This window comes from Pempheris klunzingeri, chromosome 23, assembly GCF_042242105.1.
Source record: "Pempheris klunzingeri isolate RE-2024b chromosome 23, fPemKlu1.hap1, whole genome shotgun sequence".
NCBI classification, from domain to species: Eukaryota; Metazoa; Chordata; class Actinopteri; order Acropomatiformes; family Pempheridae; genus Pempheris; species Pempheris klunzingeri.
The window spans coordinates 11,746,160-11,759,673 of NC_092034.1; the positions used below are offsets into that span (position 1 = coordinate 11,746,160).

Genomic DNA, 13,514 nt, shown 5'->3' on the forward strand with positions numbered 1-13,514 from the left:
TTTATAGCCTGATGCTCGCCTGTGATTTTCAAGTCAGTATTTATGGGTTTTCACATTTGGTTTTCTTTTTATTGCCGTTTGATCACACCGTCTCTGCCACTCTGGGTGTGTGTGTGTGTGTGTGTTCATATCTGGAGCGGTGTGTACAGCTCATGTGCGCTGACCGTGGTGCTGAAATGTCTGCCTGGCAGCAGACACTCGCAAAAGTTATAAGCCTTAACAGCGGCGGGGAGAGCACAGGTGAAACATGGCTACGTTTCATTTAGTTTGGCTAAGCCTCTCCCTGTCACGCCATGAGCCAGCGTGAGCAACACCAGGGCTCTGGCACACCTAAACTGAATGCAGCCATTTATTAATGTCATTAGTTACACCTGAATTTAACAAGTCAAAATGTCCTGCTGTGAGAAAGGTCTATTTAGCTGTGTTTACTCGCACACCTAATAATCCAGTCATAATGCGATTAAAGCAGTAATGCGACTGAGGTGGAGCCCACGTAAACAACATACTCTGATTCTGTCAATGCAATTATTCTCGTAGTCAGAATAAGCTTAATCGCTGTGAGCTATGTGCGTGTTTAGTTGCATTATTTAAAGGCATTTCAGTCATGAAAACACTTTTATTCAGCTCTGACTCTCTATTGGAGTTTTAACAGCACTTTGCCAACTGTTTGATGACACATGCCAAACTTGTCAGCTGGTGAGACACTCGAGTCTGCTCTTCCACTGCATTGTCTCGACGAGGACTCTCTTGGCTACAAACAAACTTTATGTGCTTCAAGTGCAATTTACAGAGTGGCACATCTTTCTTTGGGGAAAACATCTCTGTACATGCTCTGTGATGTTAAAAAGAACAAACTCAAAGCAGAGTTTTACTGCAGTGTTCAAGCAAAGAGCGCCACAAGGGTAAACCGCTGTGTTATCACGACAGAAAAAAAGGATATTGGTTCTATACACAAGCCACAGACTAGTTCTTGGCTCTGATCATTAGCAATAATCGGATAACTACACGCATGTAAATTTGTCAGTGTACACTCTTTCTATAGTACACACAGAGACGCACATCCCTTCATCCCTAATGCCAAGAAACTGCAGCTTATTTCGGGGGAAACAATCAAGAAACAAAATCCCATTTGCAATCTTTTCATTTGCATCTCCCAGCTTTGTATTTCAACATTCAACAGCATTTTCCTAACAGCTCACTGCATTTCTGAACAGACCTATGTACTGTATGTAGCCCAACACATAAAGGAAGTTTTATTAGCTGCCTCTCATTCATTGTTTTTTATTTCCTATATAAATTCCAGCAGTTCATAGCACATGAAAGCAATTCACTTTAAAAACATTTATCATTCATGTTTGTTTGATTTTTCTCCCCCTCTCTAAGCGACATATAATTCCTGACCCATGTCTTTACGTCTGAGTGTATCTGTCAAGGTTTTACACTTAAAGCAATTTAGACAAATGAGGCCCAGCATGTTTTTCTCGTACCTCATTGACTGCTGCCTATGGCTGGTGAAACGGCCTGCCAGCAGTAACTGGGAAATCATTCAGAGACACTATTACTAATGCAGGGGAAATAAATAAAAGCACAATGACATGCAAACGGCTCCAACAGCAAAATTAGAAGGAGGAGTTGTGCTGCTGTCGTGTGTGTGACTGTGTGTGTCTGTCCTTGTCTCTCATTATCCTGAGATTGAGACAAATAGAGGGGGATCTGCCCTTCGATCTAAACCTGCACACCATTTACCCCTGACATCCCAGCTGAGCAAGTGTGTGAGTGTCGGTGTGCGCGCGTTTCATTTAGCCTTGTAAGAGGTGTGTGTCTAACGGCAGGGTGTGGCAGCCATGTCCTGATTTGTCTGACATTATTGTGTGTGTGATCATGCCAATCTCTGAGTGAGTGTGTATGCTCAATCATGCTCTGTGTGTGTGTTGGTTGCAAATGGATTGTGTGAAATGTATGCTACGTGTGTGTCCATGTGTGAAGTTTGTGTGTGTGTGTGTGTGTGATTGGAAGCATTTGACACACTGGTGATTATGTGTGACATGTTTGTGTGCAAAGGCACTGACTGAGTGCATTGGTTTTTATGCATTTCAGTGTTTCAGTGCTTATATTTAGCCAGTGTCTCACAAACTCACTGTGACTCATTCATACACACACACACACACACACAGAAAAAAACATCCTCACTTGATGACAAACCAGCCAAATGACTGATAAACATTATGTGGAGGAGACTCTGTTCATTTATGCTGCTTTTTTAATCCAATGAAAGATTTAAAATCCTTAAAATCTCAATCATCCAGTTAAAAAAGTCTCTTTCTCACACACACTAGAACACGTTGTTTTTGTTGTTGCCATGCTGCTGTTCCAATCTTTTGATTTAAACTGGATGTATTTATTTTTCTCCCTGTTGGTAGGTGGTAAGCATGGTAAGCAACAGTCAGGAAAACACTACCTCAGCCATTTTCCTTCCACATTAGGTGAGCCCACTGTAATATCCGTGAATGGCTCTGTATTCCTGCACATTGGATTTAAAAGGAATCGATGACTATGAGGTTGTGGAGTTTTCTTGTGAGCAAACAAAAGTTTGCGTTCAGTTTTCCTCCCCAAAACGTGCTGTGAGTGTCCCTGACGTCTGCCTAATGTGTTGAACACATTTCCTTCCTCGTTTGCAGAGTTGGATTTTTGATTTTGTTATTCTTTAGGTATTTTAAACCCTGTATTGTTGACGTCCATGTTTACTTGCCAGCAGTCTTCTTTAAACTCTTTAAACTCACTTCAAAGCTTGGTATTCAGTCATCAGAAACAAATATCATCTGCTAAGACGTTGGCATGCAACTGAATGAGGAAGAAAATATTGGACATTTACTTGTTTCCTGTTTGTTAACATGATCAGCGAGTTCACCAGTGAACCAATTTGCAATAAGAAAAAAAAAAAGATTCAGTGAATTTGTGTAGCCCTAGGTCAGTGGGCCAACTCCCTTGCAACTGTTTTCACTTTGAGGGCTAATTTGGCCTGACCGAAGCAGAGCAGGTCTGCCCTCTTTCTGATTAAGTGCAGAATTACTCAGGAGGAGCTAGAAACGATCCTGCCAATCGCTCCGCTTAGTTCTCAGTCCTGGGGAGAAAAGGACTTTCTCCCAGTGTGCTTCACTTTAACACGACTGATCTGTGGTCACAGCGAATGTTCTAAAGATACAAAACCTTCCACCTACATACTTATGGTTACTTGTAATTTCTCTGATAAGAAATTTAATTATAGCCACAGGTGAAATGATTGCAAATTGTGCTGTGTTAAAGTGGTGGATAAATTCCTTTTGTCTAAACTAACAAGCTAGTCAGTAATGAGATTTTCTCCTGACTGGTGAACTCATTGCATCCATCATCCAGCAGCAGGTCGTGCTAGTTTATTTCATTTAGCAAGGTCACTCTCCCTGACGAGAGGACTGGGTGCCAAACCACTAGAGGTTTGATTAATTGTGAATCAACGAGCCATAAAGCCGTGCGCTGTAAACGGGCTACGATGGGGTGAAATGATATATCAAACTTCTCCTTGCTGGACCTTGCTTTGAGGGAGGTCTGGCTTACTAGATTAAAAATACACTGGCCCACAGCAGGGGAAAAAATGGAGTGACAGTAAAGGGGGAGAAAGCAAAGCATAAAAATGAATTCAAGAAAGAAAAATGGAGATGCATGAAGCTGGGATAAGAGGTAAATGCATGAAAGGTAGAGATAAACAGGGAGGAGAGGCACGGAGGGAGAAGTGTTTAGAGGATGTTTAGAGGAAGTAAATGAAAGACTAAAATTGACTCCTGGGTGAAAACTGGGATACGTGAAAAACCAATTCAGCCATAACACAACCAAATCTCTGTGCCTCTCTTTTTGCCCCCATCTTTCATTCCTGTGTTTCTGATGTTTCATCTCCAGTGAATGACTGTGTTTCCAACATTCACATATGTGCAGGCCCATTTTGTCAACAACTTAATTCCAACATCCAATATCTCCGTTATAGGTCCTGCCTCGGTAATGGGACACACACACACACACACACACACACACACAGAAGGTTTCGATTTAACGGTTATTTCCAGTGCCTATCGGCGCAGTGGGGATATTAAGCACTCGTCCACCGTTTGAAGTCCTATCAGCTACACTTGTTCCTATAGCAATGCTATCACTCCATCCACTCCTCCCTTCCATCCCTCACCAACTCCTCTCTCCCTCACTTATCTCCCTTACGCCCCTAGAGATCTTTGGCCTCTTCTCTCTTCTCCACGTCTCTTTCCTCTCTTAATCATCATCCCTTGCTCCCCCTGTCATCCCGCTCTGACCCAGAGTTGCTCGAGGCACTGAGCGCTTCGCTTCCCGTCGTCATACTGGCCGACTTTTATCTCCTGCACTCCCTTCATCTCTCCTTCCTTCTTTTTTTTGCCCAAAACCCTCAATCAGTGGTGGAAGAAGTGCTCAGTACCTTTACTTAAGCTAAAGTAGTAATACCACTGTGGAAAAATTCTTGAGTCAAATACACACACAGACTAATAGATTTTTAGAATCGGTGCAGTAAAAGGATGAGGCTGACATTAAGGCGTCAGTATGCTTCAAGCGAATTGCTAGTTGGTGGAACACCACTGATGTTATTCAGCACTTTATTCTATGCTTTTCTCATTGTAAACCAGACATGCTTCTGTCTGTTTCTCAATACTTGGCAACTTCCCTACCTTGTTTTTGGAACTTTCTTTCTTTAATTCTAAAAAGAGCTAAACTTTCCTAAAACAGGTGGACAGGGTAGCGTTTGGCAAACAGGAGTAAATAGTGTATTACTTGGGGACTATTTTCAGCTGCAAATTAATACACATTTGTAACCTTAATGAGTACTAATAGCACCAGGACGATGTATTTCAGAAAGGTTTGAAATACACTGAAGTCCCCATGTTCGTTGTAATGAAGGAACATGTCATCCTGTTCAGTGCTGTTGCTTACTGATGCATTTTTAATAGTTGACACCAATGGAGGGCTATAGTGGAGGGAATAAGCTGTATCATGCTTTGGCTAAAAGAACAGTACTTAATAGAAGGAGGTTGTAGATGGTTGTGGTCTTATATGGGATTTGTTGACTATTAAAAACGATACCAGCCTTATCCTTTAACATGTAAAATAAGCTCCAGCTTCATTTGCAGCTGGTTAAAGTTGAGCTACTTTAACTATTGTTTTATATACTGTTGGATAGTAAATTCATAACAATGTGTCAATATTTTGACGCATTGTTACATGTTTTATGTATAAGATAAAATTAGCATAAAATGGAAACGATCAATTACAACTAACTTAAATGTGTATTTAGTCCTTTTCCCTCTCCCCCAGTTTCATTCTCTCTTCTTCTCTTTCCCCACTTCTCTCTCCCCCAATTACTCATTTCTCCTCATCTTCCTTCTTCCTTTTTTTCCTTCCTCCATCCCCACCTCATCTCTCATGTTCCTCATCCCTCTCTCTCTCTCTCTCTTGCGCTCTTCTCTCCCCCCCCCTCTCTCTTACGCTCTCTCTCTCTCTCCCTCAGTCCGATGCTTGATGCTGCCGGAGACAGATCCCAGTCCTCTCTTCTGCTCTTCGTCGGGAATCACACACTCCTCTCCACCAGACCAGACAAAGTAAGCAAAAAAAAAAGAAAAAAAAAATCAAGAGAGGATGCAGCTGGAACGATGCAGATAAATGGATACATGAAGAGGATCAGTGACTAAGCGAAGGGAGGACAAGTAAAGGAAAAAAAACTGGAGAAAACCTCCCTGAAGGAGAGAGAAGATTTCTAAAAATACAAGCCAGCTTACTCCCTGCATTCTGTTATTCTCTCTCTCTCTCTCTGTCTCTCCCTCTCTTCTTTTTTGCCGTGTCCCCTCCTTCATTCAGTACCTGTTCTGTGGGATTAACATGACTTAAAATTCAATCAGCCTACAGCCTGACGGAAGAGCGACAGAGGAGGCAGACAGAGTGCTGCAGCTGTCGAGACCGAGTGAGGGGACGACCGGCGGGAGGAGAGAGAGTGAGGGAGAGAGAGAGGGGGAAAGACAGTGAGAGATCGAGAGGAGAGAGAGAGAGGGAGATGGGTGTTTTTCCACGGAGCTGAGACAGAGAGAGCGCCGCGGAGACGGGGAGATGTGACGGTTCCAGGGGTCGTGGTGGAACGATCCGGAAAACGAGGTTAGTAATTCCAGCTTTTCATCTATCAGAGAGCAAAAAAGGGGAAAAGACATGTTGGATAAGGATGAAAGAACCAGAGGAAGACTTAAAAAATGGATAAAGGACACCAAGTAGCTGTATTTATGCTTTTGAAGTAGCAAAGTGACCACCAGAGGAGCAGAAGCAGACAAGCAGCAATGAAAAGAGAGAAAAAAATGAATCAAGGTTTTTCAGTTGAATTCGGGGGAGAAAGAAATCCAGCAGAGAGGCTGTAAATATGTAGCTGCTGCACTAATGTACATATACACACTCTAAGGAACACACTCACAAAGAAACACACACAAACACGGAGGGAGTGCACAGCTTTAGAGCAAGATAATGAGATTGTCTTCTTAAAGGTGTCGGCTTTTGGAGTTTGATTGACAGGCCAGGGAGTGGGGGGGTAGGGGGGTGGGGGTGGCGGCAGACTTTTGAACTGTCTGACATTCATGGCGCGGATCAATAGCTCAGTTGTTTCATTAGACTGTGTGTGTGTGTGTGTGTGTGTGTGTGTGTGTGTGTGTGTGGAGGAGACAGTGAGAGAGAGATGCAGAGGCTGTGTGTGCTTGCAGGAGAGTATCACTGCATGACTACTTAGTGGATGTGTGCGTGGTTGTGGCAGTCGTGGTGGTGGTGTGTGTGCAAGCATGCATGAATGTGCTGCATGACTCTGTGTGTGTGTGTGTGTGTGTGTGTATGTGTGTGTGTGTGTGTGCTTGTGTGCGTGTGTGTGTACACATGTGCTTGTCCTGAGAGTGTTTGTGTGTGCGAGCGAGAACAAGCCAACTATCCTGCTGAGAGGCGTTAAGAGGGTCTCAGAACTATTGATTCTCTTTGACAGACAGGTGAGAGGGAGGCATGGGGAGAGAGAGGGGAGAAGAAATGGGGGGAGGCAATCTGGGGAGGGGGATTTATAGAGGCTATAAGGGAGGAGTGAATGATTGACAGCAGAAGTCATGGAAAGAGGGGTGGTTGTAGATGTCTTGAGGGGGAAGAGGAGGTCAGGTGGAACAGAAAAAGGAGGATGGAAAAAAAGTGATAATGGATTCAATCCAATGTTTGACTTGTGTGAGTTCACACACACACGGAGTAAAGAGGGCATTAATGGAACACATGTACAGTGCACACAGTTCACTCTCTTCACACTCTGCATGTTTCTCCTCTTTTGCAGGTTTCTAGCCATCCCTCCAGCTTACTCCCAAACCTTCTCTGCACCTCCCTCCAAGGTCATCAGTGAACAACTAATTCAATGTGGGGAAGCAAATGCGGATCAATCTGTGCAGAGTGTTGAGAGGCCGTGTGACACACCCTGGAAATCACTCCGAGTAGTGAGGGATGAAAAAGGAAGGGTCAAAAAAACTGAATGTGTGAAAGGATGAAGCAATAGGAGAGTAAGACAGTCAGCTGTATAAATAAGAAGAGAGGAGACAGGGCTGTATGAAAAAAAAGGAGAGAGGGAGTGAGAGAAGGAGTGGAAGGAGGAGGGAGGAGAGGTGAAGATTGCAGCCAACTCCAGGATTCTTACTCTCTGTTGATTGAACTGCACCAGTTGTAGAGAGAAGTTGAATACGGCCATGAGGAAATCATATCAAAACACCATAAATAGGATTTCGAGCGAAGTGGATTCATGGATCTTTTCTCAAACTGAGGTCTCTATTTCGGAATATTGCACCAGGATTGAGCACGTAATTCGGGATTTTCCAGGTTTTCTTCATCTATAGAAGCCTAAGAGGATATTGTGGGATTGGAATTTCTGCAACTCTCTGGTTTTCTGACACTGACCTACATCCGCTTCCTTTTGATGTGTGTGGGGGCGTGTGTGTGTGAGGGGGAGTAGGACAGGTTTCAGCACAAGCACACGACACCCCCTCCCACCCCCACCATCCCCTCACCCCCTGCTGGCTCGACACAAGGAGAAACACCTGGAGAGAGATCTGCGCTAAACACTCGCACACAAACGCACACACACACATAAACCTGGATAACATGTGGAGCTGATTCGGATTATAGAGCCGCACAGACGGAAAAGGTAACGTCCGCGCAGTCTCAAACACACACGATGTTGCCGTATATTGGCCCGGCAAAGGTGGATCCATGCTTGCATGGTTGGCTCTCTTGTGCTGAATCATTGAGCACATCTATGCGGTGAACACTAGCACTCACTGGACTGGGAACTTGGTGTTCTCTCACACACACATGCACACACTCAGGCCTATAAATAATGAACAGATGTGCATTCATAGCAACAACAACATAAGAGGCAAATGTCAGAGTGGAGCACACACACGCTCAAATCTCCCACATGGCACAGATGATTGTATGGTTTTTCTTTTCTTATCCTTCTATCGTAATCCTTCTACACCTCTTAGTTCCCATTTTTGTTTAGCTCTACATAGCTGTACCATACTGAGAATCAGTGTGTTTGTGTGTGTGCGTCAGCCAGCTGTCCTGTATCAGATTACTCACTAGGTGCCTCTCAGCTTGGCTTTCATCACCTCGCCTTTATGCAATCTCACCTGGCGTGTTGTGTGTGTATTAAGAGTAAGAGTGTGAGGACGTGTGTGTGGTGGCGGCAGCGGCACAGAACAGTCCCAACATCCCTTCGTTTGAGGCTTTTTACGTAAGCTGTGTCTGAGCGCGCGCACACACAGATTTGGCACACTGACACAGGAGATCAGACTGACTGAGTGGATATATGGGAGGATAAGAGGGCGATGAGAAAGAAATGGAGACGGGAGGAGAGGGAAGGCGCAAGAGGGAGGAAAAGGGAGGAGTAAAAGAGATGCAGGGGGGTGGAAAGGGGAGCGGGGGAGGGAGGGGTGACACATGACAGTGATGTGCACTGAGAGAGGTCAGATGAAAGGATTGCAGTAAGAAGAGGAGACGTGAGAAGCAGTGATCGACTTCTTTCACTGACAAGGATAAAAAAGACAGAGGAATGGGAGAAGCAGGAAAAAGGTAGAATAGTTTAGGAAAGAGAGTGAAATAATGAAGGGCTCATGGCAGCAGAGAAAGAGATAACAGGAGCAAGGAAGGTGTCGGACAGAAATTGGAGGATAAAGAGGAGCAGAGGGTGATATAATAGAGAAGATTAAGACAAAGTGTTTGAGAAGCAAGAAATTACATAAAAGAAAATAAGAGGCTGAAAGATTGATTGAATAAATGAAGTCTGGAATGATGAGTGACAAGATAATAAAAAAAGGTCAGAAAGAGGCACATTCAGGCTAGAGTGATTAGATTCACCGAAGGGAGATAAAAATAGAAAGATTGATGAGGAAGAAATAATTAGAAATGACATATGGCCATCGTTATGTAGCCTTCTACTGTTATACCATTGGCTACAATTAGTCTTACATGACCCCAAAAAGTCTGTAAAAGATCACTAACATCAGTAATGAGCTATTTAGAGATATAACTACAAGGGGAATACAATGTACCATGGGGCCTTTCCATGTAGACGTGCCAATTATGAGGCACAACTTTGGGGAAAAGTAAAATTCCACCTTAGAGGAACTTAATTACCCTGGAAACAAAAGAGATTCAGGTTAAAAACAGTACACCGCTTGTGAAACTATTTTTACCAACAATAAGCTTTTTGAATAACGGAGACAGGGCTCATTACTTGCTCTGTTGATCGTTAACAACAGTTTTGACTCTTGCTTTGAATGGGGGCAGCAATAATTCTGAAAAGATGATGACTGAATCAAAAAGGCCTTTTGATATCCATTAACCAAATCATAATTCTATAATTGGCTTGGCTCTCCTGCTAGTGATAGTCATAAGAATACAGAGCAGGTAAGTGTCATACGGTTCAAACAGGGAAATAAAGGCAGAATGAAAGAGCAGTTTCTAAAATATCTTTTAGATGCTCCACGTGGCTCGTTGTTGCCGAGGCTGTCTGTCATTCTGAGGCTACAATAAAGGGAGATGCATGAACAGATGGGATGCTCACTGTTCAAAGTAGGAGCCTTGCCAAAGTGAACAGACTGGATCAAGGAATAGAGAAACGAATGGCAGGCAATGGACCACTTATTGGAGTACAGAAAAGAAGCAGATCAATGAGCTGACCGTTCACTAAGCCCCTCCCCCTTAGTTACTGTTGCTACACCTGTCAAGCACTTCACAGAAATAACAGGGTTACCATCGAAATTCTTCATTTCAAAAGGTAAACCCAGAAAACAATGCATTAGGTAACGCTGCTGGGCTTGGGAGTAAGTTGCTAAACTATGGTTAGCGTTTAGCTCTTCACAAGAGGGGTCAATTAAGGAACAAAAGCGACAAAAGAAGGAGATGAGGGATTGATTGATAAAGTGCTAGAGAAAATGATAACGGACTAAATCCTAAGTGCAATAGCTGCAGGCGTTAAGGATAATGTCATGACACAAATGAAGACAGACACATGAAAAGACATCAAAGATGATGATGCTGAATGATGGATGAAGGATGTTACACACCGTTCTGATAACCAGCATTCAGTCACTGCGAGAAGTGGAAGATTTGAAACCCTGAAACAAGGGAGAGGTGGCCAGTGTCGGGAAGGCGGCGCTTGATGGATGAATGGATGGACGAATGAATGAATGGCAAACGGTGGGGGGAGAGAAGTGCGAGGCTTTGCTGTTAAAGAACAGACGGAGGCTTAAACGATGACACATCAGGCTGCTGTCAACAGCTAAAGAAGCAAACAGCAGATGATGGACAGGGAGGCATAGAACAATAGCCGGATGTAGAGCAGTAATTACAAGACTGACTGTTTAAGATAGGGGGGAACACTCAGAGGATGGAGAGAGACTAATGAAGAATGAAAAGACGAGTGATGACACTTGAGAGGTGGATGATAAGAGGGAGTGGGGATATGGGAATAGAGGAATAACAATGTCTGAAAAGAAAAACTATGTTAATAAAGCACCGACCCACTGAGGGGGAGGAACGGGTGGATAGAGAGATGGAGGAGTGGATGAATGAATGGAATAAAACTGTGACATGACTGAAAGTTAAAAAGGATGAGTAATTAGACTGTTAGTCGACAAACATAGTAGCAAAGAAGGGCGGTGGTGACAAAAGAGAAGGATGATAAGTAAAGGGTGGAAGGAAGTGGGAAAATAAAGGGAGAAAATGATGGGATGAGGGGTGACTAAGAGGCTCCCGAGTCAGAGGCGGAAGCAACAAGCAAAAGCGTAGTAACGAAGTAAGGAAAGATAGAGGGATGAGAGGATGAGTAATTAAACTGTTGACAGTCTGTTTAGGCACAGCAGGCGCCTGATGAGCAGAACAAACTGTAACCACGGCAACTGCTGGAGACAGACAGAGGGACGGTTCTGGGTAGGGAGATATAGGGGGAGGGAGGAGAAATGGGGGCGAGCCAAATGTGAAAGAGTGTGAGGTAGGAAGGGAGTGACACTGGTGGGAAATGAGGAATGAAAGAGAGCATGAAGAGGAAAAAAAGGATGAGAAAGATGGAGGTCGAGGTATCAGGAAGTGTAAGAAAAAACATAACCGATACAGATTTAAAGGCCCATGAGCCCTTGCAGGGAATTTCACAAGTCAGGATTAGGTAGTTACCCATCTATCTGTAAAAGCTTATTCCATTCCCTTGGCAACACTGATATGAATCAATGAAACTAAATTTGAATATTAGGTTTAGAAAAAGGATTCAGCCATGCAGATGGAGAACTGCTAACTGAAGTACTTTTTAAAAAGTTATCTGGCTAACTTGCTAATCCTGCTTTGTGAAAACCCCCACCAGAGATGGAGAGGGAAAAGAGGGCACGGATTTACGCACACACAAAACTTTGATGCCTTCAGTCCCGTCAGAAAAGCGCTCACCAACAGCCACGTGTCCTGTCCAAGCAAGGACTACAACCTGCTCAGCTTAGCAAGACTAAAATGGCTTTATTTTAGCAGTCGTTAAGGAGCAGACAGGTGGAATTTATCACACTGGGGCTGCAACTACTGAATAGTTACATTATTAATTCATCTGTTGTTGTGTTTTTAACCAATTCCAATGTTTAGTCAGAAAATCATGAAAAATGACCAGACACCAAAATTACTTCTTTAAGCTATAATTACATAAAACTGAGGAAAGCAGGAAAAACATTAGAGAGTAAATTCTTGTTGCATTATGCCACAGCAAGGCAAACAAAAAAGTGTAAGGGCCACTCACTAATATGCTGCGGCCATTATTTCTCTATAACTGGTTGATTTTAGGAGTTTAAGGAGGTCACCAGTTGCTTACAATGATGCCCCCACACGTCTGCTACCCATGTTGATACCACCTCTCCGACAGCTGTAATGTAGCATCCACTTCAACAATATTAGCTTAGTCTAAGTCTGCAAACTCACAGGTGTTTCTCTGCATTACAACTCTGCTCTACAGATGCAGTAGGTTGTAGATGCTCAAGTGAATCATGGTGCAGAATGCAGCGTGGGTGACAAGTGTCAGAAGAAAACCGGCTTGTACTTAGTCTGCAACACATAAAGTTTGACAGCGAAGCAGAGTGTGCCTGCCTGTATCAGCACTGCTAAGCATTAGAATATGAGACGCAGTAATCAGCAAACTCAAGGGAACACAGTTTCCCCTGCAGGCTCATTGCAGCGTGGTGTTGTTTCGCCTTTATTAGTTTCTCACATCAAGGAAAAAAGGCTCTATGTGGTTACACTGGAGTTTGTGATTCATTATGGCCGAGAGTAGCCCCTGTGATCAAATGTGCCTGAAACTCACAGGCCTCAACCAAGTAACTGTTGGAAATCCTTCCGATCCCCACGTCGCATTTATCTTCGAACTCCAGGGTTCCTGCACTTCTCACACCTGCTCTCCCTTCTGTCTTTCCCCATTTCTCTACATAGCACTGTTTCAGAAGGGGGTGAGATAGATGGATGAGCAAGAAAGAGAGAACAGAAAAAGAAAGAAATGCATGACTGAAGATGGAGATTGTACATATATATATATGTATGTATGTGTGTGTGTGTGTGTGTTTGTGTGTTTGTGTGGCATTAATCAATACATCCATCACTGAGTCACAGCCCTTGTTGGCATGTCATTGACCTACTGTGCTGAATGCAGAGTGCTGATTGGGTAATTGCTTTCTCACTCAGGATTTTCCCTTTAGAAAGCTGGGAACCCTGCTGAATCATCAAACAGCCACTTGCACACACACACACACACAAACACTTTTTGTTGAGCTGCGCCCTGCCGTGTTAGCCAATCAGGGTCCATATAATTGGCGCCGTAGGGTTTCTGATAGGACGGGAGATGTTGACAGCTCAGAGTGGTTGTGTGCGACTGGTGTTTGTGGTGGATTTGC

General features: G+C 43.7%; 2 protein-coding genes across 2 annotated transcripts in view; one reads left to right on the forward strand and one right to left on the reverse strand.

Moving 5' to 3' along the window:
- Positions 1 to 13,514, reverse strand: part of LOC139222527 (pyruvate carboxylase, mitochondrial-like) — a 274,531-nt gene that overhangs the window by 70,160 nt on the left and 190,857 nt on the right. The gene's annotated exons all lie outside the window — the stretch shown is intronic.
- Positions 8,182 to 13,514, forward strand: part of LOC139222720 (leucine-rich repeat and fibronectin type-III domain-containing protein 4) — a 33,628-nt gene continuing 28,295 nt past the window's right edge. The window contains exon 1 of the mRNA XM_070854564.1: positions 8,182 to 8,242. The gene's annotated coding sequence lies outside the window, so the exon portion shown is untranslated. The remainder of the gene's footprint in view (positions 8,243 to 13,514) is intronic.